The following is a 14,102-nucleotide window of genomic DNA, read 5'->3' as shown; positions in this document are numbered from 1 at the left end:
ATAAATCTGAGAGCATTTCTCTTTCGCACACTCCATGTTTCATCCACCTCCAGCCATCCAACACCCCCACATCTCCTCTCCCCCTGGTCTCGGTCTCGACAGTGAGTGGGTTACTCTACTGTTTACAATATTTCAAATTCCCTCTCAAGTGTTTGGCTTGGCAGGTTGTCCGGCCTTTTCCCTAGCAATTACAGGCTTGCGGGGTTTCTCAAATGGGGCTTTTGAAGAAATAACACTTTTCTCCCCAAGCTCAAGGGAAAAAACGGAGACATTTGGCCAGCAGCTCATACAGTCAATCACACAGACCGAGCTCAAGCTCTGTCTGACGCATTTGGCTACTAAAATATCCTCATACCTTGTGTGTGTGGAGGCATACAGACACACACACTTTTCAGTACTCAGTCTATAGTCAGTCAGAACTCTACTGTGACTTTACTGTGATGGAATATGCAGATTTGATGCAAAATTAGAAAGCAAGCATTAAAAATTGATGAATAAACCAAATTAGAGAAAATGAGATAGTAATATAGAGTAATATATCTCATATCAAGTTTGTATGATAAGTAAATCATGTTTACTGTATGAGGAAATGTTGACCTTTGTCATCACAGCTGTGTAGAATGTGTTAGGTCTTTTTAAGCCAAGTTCAGATCAATGATTCGCAATGAGACAAAACGGTTTTAGAATGTTGCAGAGAAAATTGCAGCAGTGTGAACTGGTTAGTTGCAGAGTGTCTGAAGCCGTTGCCTGGGGTCTCAAAAGACTTACATTGTCAAATCGCCAAGTGCAGTTTTAGAACATAATGACATAGCTATTTATCTTCAGCCAATCAGGTCACAGCAGAGGACAGTGCTGGAAACATGGCGGATTTCTGTACAGAGGGGAGGGAAGACCAGCTCATCCAACTTTTTGAAGAACAGCATTCATTTTACGATTGTAGCTAAAAAAAAAAGGTACTCCAAAATATTAAACAAAAACAACACCCTTTGTTCGATTGCAAGCATCCTGGGTGTGTGGTAAGTTACGTCTTGTTCATTTTCATTCACGGTAAGCTAATGTTGTGAGTTAAGTTAGCTAACGTTAACAAACAAAACACCGATCACCAACTAAATGGTGGTAACATTTAATCTATTCATTGATGGTAATGTAGCTTGTAGGCTATCAAATACAAACAGAAATCCAGCTAATCCACTTAATTCAATGTATCAACACAGAAGTAGCGGGGTATGCCAGTGCGTCGTTGCCATGGAAACAGTCCTCTGTGTCTGTGTGTGTTGCTTTGATGTGAACAGCTCAGTTTTAGAACATTTACCATCAGATATCTTGGGATTCTTTTGCGAGTTGCATCCAGTCTCGTTGTGAATCATTGATCTGAACTGGCCTTTAGAGGACAATATCCGCTTGGAGTTTTCTTATTGGATAAATAAAAAACTTCCCAATTACCCATGTCACAGTTTTGATGTGTTCCTTACCGAATCGAAGCAAGCTGACGACTGAGACTTGAGAGGAGAAGATGAGGGCTCAGAGATAGATGCTGATTGTTTATTTGTCCATAATCGGCTTAGATCAGTCACCTAAGGTTCAGCTTTATTTCCCAGATCAGACCAGAATGAGTCATCATGTGTGAAGCTGTGAATGAGAGGGAAAGAAGAAGGCAAATATAAAGACAGAAATTTTGTTTGTGTGTGAGTGTGCAAGCGCAGATGAGAGCACAACAGAGAACATTTTAAGCCCTCCATCAGGGAAACAAGGACGTAAGTCATTGCCGCGTCCCATTCTGGTAATTACAATAAACGTAATTGCACAAATGCTCTGCTAAACTTTCTCTGTGAAGATTATGATGCCGAGTTCAGATGAAAGGCCCAATAACATCAACATAGTTGGCCTTGCATTGTCAGAGGGCGGAGAGAGGGGTTGGGGAGGGGGGGTTAAAGGAGGAGCAGGAGGGGGGGGTCTTGAGTTCCTTACCCCGAGGCTAAGAATCTCCCCTCCCTCTGCTCCTCCACCTCCCCTCGCCCTTCCACCCACACAAGGGAGTTAAAAATCCCATTTACTCTGACTGGAGCCAGGAGTTGGCTTGAAAAGGCCAGGGACAAAAAGCGATTTTCCACGGAACAAAACCATTACAATGGTCCCGCTTTGATCTAGGCCCCCCCTTCACTCCTACCAGTGCCAATTGAACTTTGTCACCATGCAACTGTCATCCACGAAGGGAAAGCCCTTATACTCTGAATGAAGCGGTCCACAGCAATTTACTCCAGACAGCGCTTTGAAGTGTCAGGGAGAAGTCCAGCTCCTAGTCTGCACTTTTTGGACCACTCAGCCTCTCTCCTCTCCTTCCCTTCTCTCTTTCTTTCTCTTGCCAATTTCAAATGGCCAGCAGGACAGCGTGGACAGTCCAGCAGGGCATCGAAAGAAGAGAAAGAACATTAAACATCCAGCATCTTTGGCTTTCTCTCTCTTCCCCTCCCTCCCTCCCATCTAAGTAACAGAGGCATGCAGCGCTGGCATGTGGATAATCAGCCATGGGGCCCCGCGACATCAAAAGCTTGGAGAGCCCCTAAGAATACAAATGTGAGGCCTAATGGTACACTTCATTAATGTCCTCCCCATCAAAGGCCACTTTACTGACTTGGGAGATTGACTAATTTACACATTGTGGGAAATTGCTCCCAGCCATGCGTAAAACTGCCAAGCATTTATATAGAGAGAGTCAGAGAGAGAGGTGGGGGGAGGTAAGTGGAAGGGACAGCCTCTGTTCTCTTCTCGAGTGCTTTCTTTAACTGTTGGAAGTGGCTGAAGGCCAAGCCACATTATCACACATACGAACACCGGGGAGCGCACGCCTTTGTGTCTCATAAGGATTATTACTTCAGGCATTCTGATGTGCTCTATCGCTTTCCTCCCCTTTTTCTCTTTCTCATCTTCTCCTCTTCTCCGTGTGCAAGATCCTTTTCTTTTCCAAGCTTTTTTTAAGGACTAGTTCAAATTTTTGAGCAAAGCACTACTTTGCTTTCTGAGAGTGAGGTGAGAAGATCGGTCTCAATCTCACGTTTGTGGAGCAATACTGGGGCAGTTTTGGTGTTGCAGCCACAGTTGGAATTGCAGGTTTTGTGGCGCCCACACGCCCAAATTAATGTTTTCCCATACACTTCCCATCATTAAAAAAGAAACAGCAAAGTATTAACTTTTCTGAGTATCATAAATACTAAGAATTAGTCAAATTAAGAAGTCTTGGAAAGCTACAAAAGTAAGTTGTTTTGTGCCATTCACGTGTGGAAAACTGGCAGGAAGTCACCCGGCTCAGCCAGAGAAGGACTCTAATGAGAATACTCTATGGGCCCAAGAACGCATAAGTCTAAGGAAGCCTGACAAACCTTTTTCTGGGTATGTGCCCTGTGAAAAACTTTCATTGGAATGAATGGGCCGCCATCTTGGAAGACAGTATCCAGTTGCCTAAAAACATGCATGAGCTGGAGTCAGAGCATGTTGTCTGGCTTTGTCTAAATCAAAACAGACACCTGTAAAAACTGTAAAGCTGACTACAACACAGATATGGTCAGTGTAGCCAGGTGTCCCAAACTTGACTTTAGAATGCTGGCCACAGTCAGAATGTCCTATTGCTGTTGACCAAGAAATATTTACAGCACGTAACTCCTCAGTTGTCTTAAACAGACAATATACAATGCGTATTCAGCTTTCTCCACTTTGGACAGGGACAGGCCAGCTGTCTTAATGCAAATCTATACTAACCATGTCCCTACTCCAGCGCTCTACTTAGTGGCTATAAACAATATGTTTTATATCAATAATGGATCACATGACTACTTGTATGTAAAAGGTGTAGCTCATAATGATGAACCCACAGAGGAGTATCACCTGGCTCTGCTTTTCCCTCAGCTCTATGAAGCTTTATAGCATCTTTCAACTCATTGTTTATTTCTGGCCCACAACTTTACTGTTTTGGTTCTGCTTTGCTGTTTTCAGCAAAACTTTTGATAAACCCACTAGACAGCACCAAACAGGAGACAGACATGGTGAACACAGTAGTGCATTTAGGTAAAGAGGCAGATATTTCCCTCAGAGTTGGTGGAGTCCAAAATGGGTTGCTAATGTTGCTCCCTATCTGCTGGATGTGTAAATGGGCAACTGTTTGCTATATCAACTTAAAAGGTGATAATATCTCAGTACTACTTTAGTATAGTTTGTTTTCTTTGACCCAGAGTGGCCAAAAAATCAGTTTAAAGCACAGACATATGATGAGGTTTATAGATTTTATTTTCCCTCATTCTCAAAAAGAAAGCAAATAACTGTATTTCCCAAACTTTTAAACCATTCCTTTAAATATACAAATCGACTAATCCCCTACAATCCAACTCTCCATCTTTCTCTTTGCACCGACACGTTTATATGTGTTTTTTTACAATCGCACACATCATCTACTCGCACATACACACAAAAACTCATATTACTGTCATCACCAGTTATTACAAGCTGGAGCCGCGTGCAGGCCAGCATGTTTTACAACCACGTTAACCATGCTATGGGGACTTAAGTGACTGCTTGAGATATTTTTTGTAGCTGTCTTACATACATGTTAGTGTGAACTCACACCGTATGTGTATGCGTGTGTGAGTTTGGGGGGCTGGAGGGAGTTAACGCCTGCTTTGGGCCCTGACACCTGCGATACAGAGCGAGTCTTTCAGTGGGCAAATTATATAGCTTTAATTTGTCTTCTTGAAACAGTGTAACCGGCCGCAGACACTGATGCCAAGTGCCGCTCGACTGTAGCATTGAGGAGAATGTTAAAAGTGTGTTGAGTGTCTGTATATGTAAGCACAGCCTTGACATAAGTAAATACACTGGTTTGGGTGGAACACCTGTTTATGTTGGAGACTGGGGGAGCTGACAGATATTATAAAGGAGTTCTCAATGTTTTCCATGTAGCCAGAAAGTAGCAATGAAGCTTTTTCAAGGAGCTGCACTGGCAAAAGTGCTGTGCCACTGGACTTTGGTTTGCTGGCAGGAAGGGAAAGCCTAATGTGTCTCGTTTGCAATTTGGACCAACTTTTGTGGTTGGCCCAGCCTACAGTAGTACACACTTCAGTCATTGGCTGGTCAACAGACACGATTTGAATATCGTGACTAATTCGACCAATTAAACTGTCACAGGCCTTTTTTCAATGGGCCTTTTTTCACAGGCTGCTCATCCATAATGCTCTCCTCTGTTACCCAGGGCTTTGACTTTAACTCACTCTATTCACAGTGAAGTGGTGCAATGAGCTAGATCACAGAGTATGTAAAAGCATAGCCAGAGGCACTACTGGGCCAAGCCACAGATGAGGGGGGATCTTTACAAATTGAACAATGAGGTCAGTATAAACAGTTCGAGACACTGTTATTTGGCTGCTTTCAAATCAGAAGCGGTCAGGGTGGTCAAAACAAAATTTACTGGAATTACATGGAAGTCATGAAATACAATTTACTACTTATGGATATAACAAGCAACTCATAGCATCTCTAACGTGATAACCGTACCTCTACTAGTGTTAGGTGTGCATATATGTGACTTTGTACTAATCATTTCACTTAAATGGAACTGATTTTATTTAGGTAGAGTAGGACACAGAGCACTCATCAACTCTGCCTCACTGCTGCTGCTAAGCAACCCATGACCTTAAGGAAAAACACAGGTAATCCAGGTACTCATATTCATTAGGGTACCATTATCTTTTTGGACAAAAGTGCAGCCCTGAATGCATTAAGGTTTCAGTATGCTTAAAAAGAACTAGGTTGTCGATTCATGCCTAGAGGCAAAACTGTGTAAACCAGTCCCTAATGGCCTTTCTTAAAAGTGGCTGAAAAGTCTGCTGTTTCGTACAAATCAGGATAGGGGGCTCGTTAAATTGTTGGTTTAGGAAAGTTACAAAAATTGTTGGACTGTGCCCACAAGTCTGACTGCAGAAAGTTGTCAGGGGAGGGGGTCTCAAGCAATAATGGATGCGGAGAAAAATGAGGAGAAACTTTATAGATGTTCTCTCTAATCTCAAATATGCACACACTACAAGATTTGAAAATAATGGCGCATCACACACTACAAGATATTATTAAGATTATTGTGCCAGAGGGAGCAATGCACCACATCATGTTATCTCACATGGTCTCGTGGGGAAACAGATGTAAACAAAATGGAGACTGACACGCAACAACTTTGATTAGTAAAGCTCTCCTCTTTGTCCGTACGCTTATGATATGTCTTAGAAGACACATTTTATGGACAGTCATGTTCTTGTCACATATCGTCAAGCCTTTCCTCCATTTCAGCTGTCCAACGCACAGCTTGTTATTGTTTGTTCATGGTTGCCATTTCAAAAGTCCTCTCATTCACTTTCATCTCCTTGTAAACTTGTCTCTCTCATTGGCTATTGTGGTCCCACTCGGAAAGTAGTGATGTAATTATCCAGATTTTAAATCCTAAATATCAAACATGTTTGAAATTATCGGGGAGCCCCCAATGAGTCTGTTCTGGAGGTTTAAAATTGGATCTGTAAACCCCTCACATTACCAGATAATCTGGGCCAAACATTGGTACCGACCAAGGTCCCAGACCAGAATTGTTGGGAGGGGTGAATCAGGGATAAACTGGCCCAAAACTCCTGTAGACTGAGCCCGGCTTTAGGCCATGTTCAGCACTGCGTGAAAAATGCAGCCTTCTTATTCATTTTCAATGAGGCTGTGAAGAAAATGCAGTCCACCAGCAAAAAAGTTGGCAATGGCCAATCAAACATAATGCAAGGACACATTATTGGTAGATTACTTTGTAATGTGAATGGACTAATTCCACTGTTTACCTGATGATCATTGCAATAAAGGAAGATGTTTGTCGCTGTGATAACTTTCCAGGGATGTAAATCCTTCCTTATAGACTTGTAAAGAGCTTTTCACTGTTTTGGAATCTGATAAGCCTTCAGATTCATGGATCTATTGCTTTAAAAAGCCTTTTTGGATCATACTTTATTATCTCATTGGTACTTGAAACAACACGCCCCTTTCAACACAGCTCCTTGTGATGTTTTAATCCAGGGCTGCTTTTGGTCTGAACATGTGGTTATAGAAAGTGCTGTGTCATTAGAAGGTCTCAGGTTTGTTTGCAACTGTTGAAAAGCCATCAGAAACAAAAGTTTGGCAATAATTGCTGTCAATTATTCCTGTCAGTATTACAAATTGAGAAGATTTTAAATTTAATTGAAAGGCTACAATCATTACATGCTCCCAAAACATGAATTCTGCTTCGTATTCATATGCTTAACTAAGATGCCAATCTAGGTATATCTATTTTTTGCTCAACCGCATCATTAGGTATTTTATAATGACTATGTTATGAAAGGCATTGCAATCTATTTCCGACGTAGATTTCTTGGCTCTACAAATTGGCAACAACATGGGGCTCATAACCTTGAAAATCTTGTTTAATTGTTGGCTCTAAATTGCCCTGCAATTAAAATACTCTGTCGTTCCAGGACAAACAAACACAGCATACACTGTCAAGCATGGAGCAGAAGGTGGCCAGGATCAAGGTAATAATGGTGGATAATTGTGGGAAAGTTAGCACATGTTCAGTCAGTCAAACTTGACTCTGGTTTGTACATGTTAATGTGAGTCATTCTACGACAATTCATTGTTAATTTTTTCATTGCACTTATAACCCAGGTACACCCAAACTGTTACAAAGGTTGTCCCAAGACACAACGATGATGGCTGACCAATGGAGACATTGGGGGAGACTGAGGGGAGACTTGACATCAATAGACTAGAGTCAGGTCTCGTGAACCTCAAAGGGAGCGCTTGAATTCACCTTTTGTTCGTCCCTAAACGAGACGCTGGGGAGACTGCGCCAATCTAGTCCACAGATCTCAAAGAGAGGGAGAGCCACGCTTGGATTTAAGTAATGCGGTGCTCCTTGTTGAACAAATTCACCATTGTGACTCGTTAGTCTGATACTATCCACATACCTGCTTTTGGGGAATGCATGTGAAAAGGCGGTCTGCAGTCTCTGCCAAGAGGAGGGATGGAGTGGTGAGGAAAAAGGAGGGGCTCTACTTAATGGGTCACAAATTCACATTGAGAGGAGCCACATCTGCATTTTATCAGCAGGGCCCAGATAGTGTTACAGGGGACGATTGTCTGCAGATTGGCCATTGGGCCTTTTAAAGTGGTAAATTGTTGAGCAAAAGCAGAGCAGCACACAGGATGACGTAGCATGGTGCCGCCTGCCACTCATGGAAGCTGTCAGACTAACAGCGTTGAAAAAGGTCTGACGAGTTTTGAGGATGTATTTGAAATATTCTAGTTGTTGTTTAACTAACACATGAATGTTTCATTTCCTTATTCTGTCTTTGCAAAAAAAACGTGTTTGTGTGTGAGCATGTCTGTTCAGTTATATGTACATAGGGATCAGAGCAACTCAGACTTCTAACCCTGATTCAGGCAATTTCAGCAGTCTCTAGTCCACAGTTCAAGCTAATTTTCTTTTTATTTACACTCCCCAACATCAAAAGCATCAGTGGTAATTTGGCAGAAAGCCGTTATCTGTCCAGACATGGTCTCTTCCCATGGCTGACCCAGAACATCCTCTGACACATCTTCTCCACAGGGAGCTGTGGACGTGGGGGCCAGCGTGGTCTGACAGCGAAACAAGTCCCGCGAGGCATCCGAATCCCCGCAGGGACCTCTTGTCTCTTCCCTCTGCTTCATTACCATCTTCCCCCTCTTTCTCCCCTTTCATCTGCAGTCTATCGCTGGCTCCAAGCCGCTCGCATCCGGGAATATGGTGAATAGGGGTGGGAGGCTACAGACGGAGCGGGAGCGGATATGGGAAAAGGCAGAATAAACATTACAAAGAAAGGGGATTTTCATTTCAGTTTTAAAGCCTGCTTTTTGACAATGAAAATTGACACATAAATAGAAAAGAGGCAAATTTTGGCCGTGGGATTAAAGACTTTTCCTCTCTATTACAGCTCAGGTGGTTTTAAACAACAAAGATTATCATTTTTCTTTTCTTTTTTAATATCCTCTACCAGTGACAGGGTCAACTGGAAACTGGACTTCATCATATACAGAACCTGTAATTACACATGACAGACCAATAGCATTTTAGTGGAATAACTGAAGTGCACAAATAGAAAAAATGTATAAACAGGGATAAAAGCACGAAGGGTAAAATGTATTATATCAGTCACAAGCACTACAGTGTGGATGCTGCAGGACTTGATTTGCAGGTTTCTGATGATTATTTATTGCTCGTTATAACTTCTGCACTTAAATTTTGTGCATAAAAATGTTGCCATTGATCTTGTTTTTATTGTTGCCACATTTCTTTGCTCCGAAAGAGATTTTGATAGTTCCCTGTATGACAACATAACCCAGTCGATAGATAAATCAGTGAGCCACATTGCACAGTTCAGCAGAATCCGCTGCACAAAAGAGACAAGGGAAAGTTATTCCATTTGTCTACAAAGCGGCGGAGGCCAATAAAGATGTTCTGACCAAATCTCTTCACTTTATCTTAATTGTCTTGAGTTGATGGGAGGGAGAGCCGTTCCACTTTATGATCACCTATTTGCCCTCTAATGGTGTTTATAAAAAGGATGGGAATAAACAAATTAGGGGAGATGGACAGGATAAGGTGCACACACTCATACATGCACACAACTTTTCCCCTCAGAGCTCAGAGGTATTGCATGAACTCAAGAGTGCTTAAATTGTCAAAACAGTGAGCTGGTTTGGCATGGAAAAAAAGTCTAAATGTTGTACAATTACTTTTAACCACCAGTTTTTAGTTTCACAAGATATTACTGTGGGGATGTTGCGGAAATCATAGGACAAACATTATGTTCCATCAAGTAAAAGAGTCTGGTTGATGTTTTTTTTTTTAAAGTATCATAATGCTCTGATAACAAAATCTTTTTTCTTGATATATTTTGGATACATTTTATTGACAATAAAAAAGGGAATATGCACTGATTTGCTGGCCAGAGATATGAAACCATTTCAGCAGTTTCATTCAACAAGCATTAGGTAACCAGGGCTAATTTATTGCTTTCTCATTTATTGGGGGCAGCTTTGAAACACATTTTCCCATGACTCTCCTCTTTGATTTCTCTGACCTTTGACAGACACACACCTTCCCTAAATGCACACATAAATCTACGCCTAACCGCACACACACACACACACACACACACACACACACACAGAGAAGGAAACATGTACACACATGCCTACCTTTGTTTATGTGCATTTCTTCTGCAATTCTCTCTCTCTCTCTCTCTCACACACACACACACACACACACACTCCCTGCAAGTGGCCTTATCGCCAGACTCTCATGCGCCCCCAGACTCCACTAATCAAGACAAACTCCAGCCCCTCACCCCCCAAATCCCACCCTATCATATCCTTCTCTCATTCCTGCACCCTCCCCCCCCCCAATCCTCCCTCATCCCCTCCCACTTGGCCCTCTGAGGCCGTCGGGCCGCACAGGGTCCCACTGTAATTGGTTTAGACATAATTTACTGCCCACTTGGTAATGTAGCATTTCAGCATCTGATAAAAATCATATCAAGTCACAGCAATGGGCGCTACGGCTTGAAAGGGACTCATTGTAATCATTTAGATACCAGAGGAGGTTCCTGCTCTCTCTCACTCACTTTCTTTTTCTCTCTGTAGTTCTGTTTCTGTCCTTCATGCACAGAAAGACTTAAATATAAACTGATATATATACATGTGCATGTAAAATTCCCTGTTGGAATTTTTCTGCTTCCTCCTCCACTTTACTTTTTACTGCAGGCCATTTTCAAGGGTCATGACAAAGCACTGTAATCATTATTGTTCAAAAGAACATGGCTGCAGTTACCCGCTTGATTACTTCTTGTTTCAGCTTATTTTTGTGAAACAAGAAAGAGAGAGAGGGAAACAAACAGCGAGCCAAAGAGGAAAAAAGGGGGACTGAGGAAAAAATCTGTCTTGAACATAAAGTAAAAAAAAACAAAAAGGGAGTCCAAATGATGTGACTGTGAATTGATGCAAGTTGTAATTATCATAATTAACTTAGTTTGGGGCTTCATATGGAATTGCAGGAAATGCAGCTGTCTGTTCTCTCGTGCTTTCAGTGAGCCATAAATTGAGCCCCAGGCTGATTCTGTTGCCACATTGGTTTCCACACCATCAGTGCTGAGCTACTGTTGCACTGCGGTTAAGAAATGATGGTGTTAGACTGCGCAAGAACAGATGTCTATTAGAAATGTGCTGTTGTTGGGTTAAAAAAAAAAAAATACCTGCAGATAAAATTATTTTTCAGATGGGGGTAATTAGTGTAAAAAATCAAACATTTTTAAACAGAAGGAAATAAAAAGACAATAAGGATAGAAAAGGCGCATTTTATTATTTTATTAAATTTATTTAAATTGTCTTTTTTTTAACCTGTCTGCCACACTGAACATCCAGGGTATACAGTAAACAGACAAACTTTTTAGTAATTTTCAAATTTTAGTAATACTTCTTTAGTGAGTTTGGATTCAGAGTTAGCCAAACTCCTCAAGTTTAAAAGCTCAATAAAACCGGATATTGAGATAACTGGTGTGATGCGTAAGGATATGAACTTTGGGTTCAATTGCGTGTGAAAGGACTTTTCTTCCAGACCTATGAGAGCGGAAAGGAGGCTTATGAACCAGCTAATCCAATGATAACACGTATTACCCCTTAGCTTGCAGATTTTGGTCTTGAAGTATGCATGTGCATACTGATTATATTAAAGCCTATATATGTAACATTATTTTAAATACAGATAATGTGGATCTCTGCTAAACATTGGACACATATAGACCAATTAAATCTGATAGATTATAGGATATAGGAGAAACAGAAAGCATGTCAAAAATCAGAAATTAATTTAAAAAAAAACAACTCATGATTGTTTTCACTTTTTGGAAGAATAATAAAGACCTAAATGTCCACCCACCCACAGAGTTGAAAGGGTAAAAAATCCACCTCAGTTGGCAGTGGTATTTGAGATGGAAATTTAGTGGACCCTATTACCAGGTCCTGCAGTAGATAGCTATGAGCGCACAATTTGCCTTGTGTTTTATGAGCAGCACTAAATCTGGGTTTTATCAGTGTTAGGAAAATCCTGATGTGCTCTTCAGGTTTCACTGATGTTCAGCAAATTCACCACAGAAGTCCAGCCACTCTCTCTTCAAGGCTCATCTGCTGCATGCTTGACCACACAAAGGAAGAACCCACACGGCTAACAAAGGACGCTATCTAAACACAAAACAGAGGCCTCATGTGTATCACAGTCCAGATAAGTGGACAGGTGATCAGGCTGTGATCAAAGACTCAGCAATACTTCCAAGGAGATTCTTCCCTTTAAAACAATACGACTGATTGTACTAATTACCGACTGCCAACTCCCATTCAACAAGATAAGCATTTATTCATCTGTATGTAATGACTGTGAGGGAGTTTGAGTATCTTAAGCAGTTAATAATGACTCTATAAACTGTAGCTGCTTCTGCCTCTGCAGAATATTGGATTTGATATCGCCATGTTGTGTGCAAACATGCAAACTATGGATGAAATATCAACATGAAGTTACAATATGACAGTGCCAGAATGTGGAATAATCTTTTGGACAATAAGTCAAAAAAACAGAATGTGGACACACTAATATGCTGATATGCAATAAATTTAGCCTTTTCTTGCTGATCCAAAAACAGCCTTAACTGCTTTTAAATCTCCATCTTTTGAGAAACAACATTTTTCAAGCTATCAATAGTTGTATAGGATTACAAATTAAACACAAATTGAAGACTCTGGATTACAAATGTGCTTTTGGCTTGTGCCACAGTAACCACAACATAATCACAACCTGATACTATAACAGTGACGAATAAGGACTATCATTATTTTTTTTCCCTTGAAAAAATAAAAATTACCTCTTTATGTCAATCTGTCTGGCCTGAGTTACCTTTGTGCTAACTAAGAAATCAGTATTACTTAATTAGCATGCTGTGATTTGTTCTCTTTCTTTCACTTAAACAATTAAAAAAAAATTGGAGGTTTAAGACATTAATTAGATAGAGTTCTATGTCGTTGCACACCAGCCTTTAGCCAAGATCCATGTTGGAAGTGACCACAAACCACCACTCGGGCTTGCCGACCCACCGTTGGTAAGTTGAGAGGACCGTTGGGTCCAGTTGGAGTTTCAGTGGCCATCTGGTGTCTAAACAGCAGGGTGTAAGAAGTGAAGGCCTTCGTGCAAAGAGCCGACTGCAGTGTCGTCTGAGGTTACGGTTACTGACTTGTCTGTGAGTTGGGTGCTTGCAGCAACAGAGGCCGCCACGATGCAGCAAATCTCACATGCCGCTGCGCTGCTGTCCAAGGGAGAACTATTAGTACTCATTCTGAAAAGTGAGTTGTTGAATTGCTCACTAAATTAAAGGCAGACTTGTATCTTCCAAAGAAGAGGGTCTTGGAAGTAAATAGGTGGTTTTCCTGATTGTTCCAAAGTAAATAAGTTAGAAAACTGTTTCCATCCACTTTGGAGCTCAATCGTCTGGGTCCTATTTACACCATGAGCCATTTAGTCATCTTGCACCAGCACATCTGACCATATGCACAGCTGAAAGGTATTGTACACTTGGAGAAAAACCTTGAGAGAGGCCAAATCTTGTCGAGTTGAAATAACAGAGAAAGGATTAACAATGCGTGTGGCTATGCGGTTAAATGCCCAACCTCTGACTTGATAGTTTTAACAACTTAATAATATGTACAAAAGGGCAAAAGTGAGGCTCCAATTATGGTGGGACTGGAGAAAAATACAATCTGTTCACAGAATTGCTTCAGGACTGGAAACCATTTCAGAAACCAAACAGCAAGTTAAGTGTTTTATATCACTTTGGTTCGTTTAACGTAGCCCTTAGAAATCAGATCCGGTGTCATTGGCGGACAAAGTAATTTTATATTAATCCCATCTAATGTGTCTCAAAACTGTGTAATGAAACAATTAATTCACAACAGCACCTTTTACCTCCTACGCCTGC

The 14,102-nt window shown here is 41.2% G+C and overlaps 1 long non-coding RNA gene across 1 annotated transcript; it reads left to right on the top strand.

The window, feature by feature from the left end:
- The first annotated feature begins 633 nt into the window (after positions 1-633).
- LOC122981085 lies at positions 634-9,691 on the top strand. The gene is made up of 3 exons (XR_006403156.1): positions 634-1,016; positions 7,521-7,577; positions 7,711-9,691. It is a non-coding gene; the product is annotated as an uncharacterized LOC122981085 (long non-coding RNA).
- The last annotated feature ends 4,411 nt before the right edge of the window (positions 9,692-14,102 follow it).

This window comes from Thunnus albacares, chromosome 4 (genome assembly GCF_914725855.1).
Source record: "Thunnus albacares chromosome 4, fThuAlb1.1, whole genome shotgun sequence".
In the NCBI taxonomy this organism is placed as follows: domain Eukaryota; kingdom Metazoa; phylum Chordata; class Actinopteri; order Scombriformes; family Scombridae; genus Thunnus; species Thunnus albacares.
The sequence above is the reverse complement of the archived record's forward strand: the minus strand, read 5'-3'. Positions and strand labels throughout refer to the sequence as shown.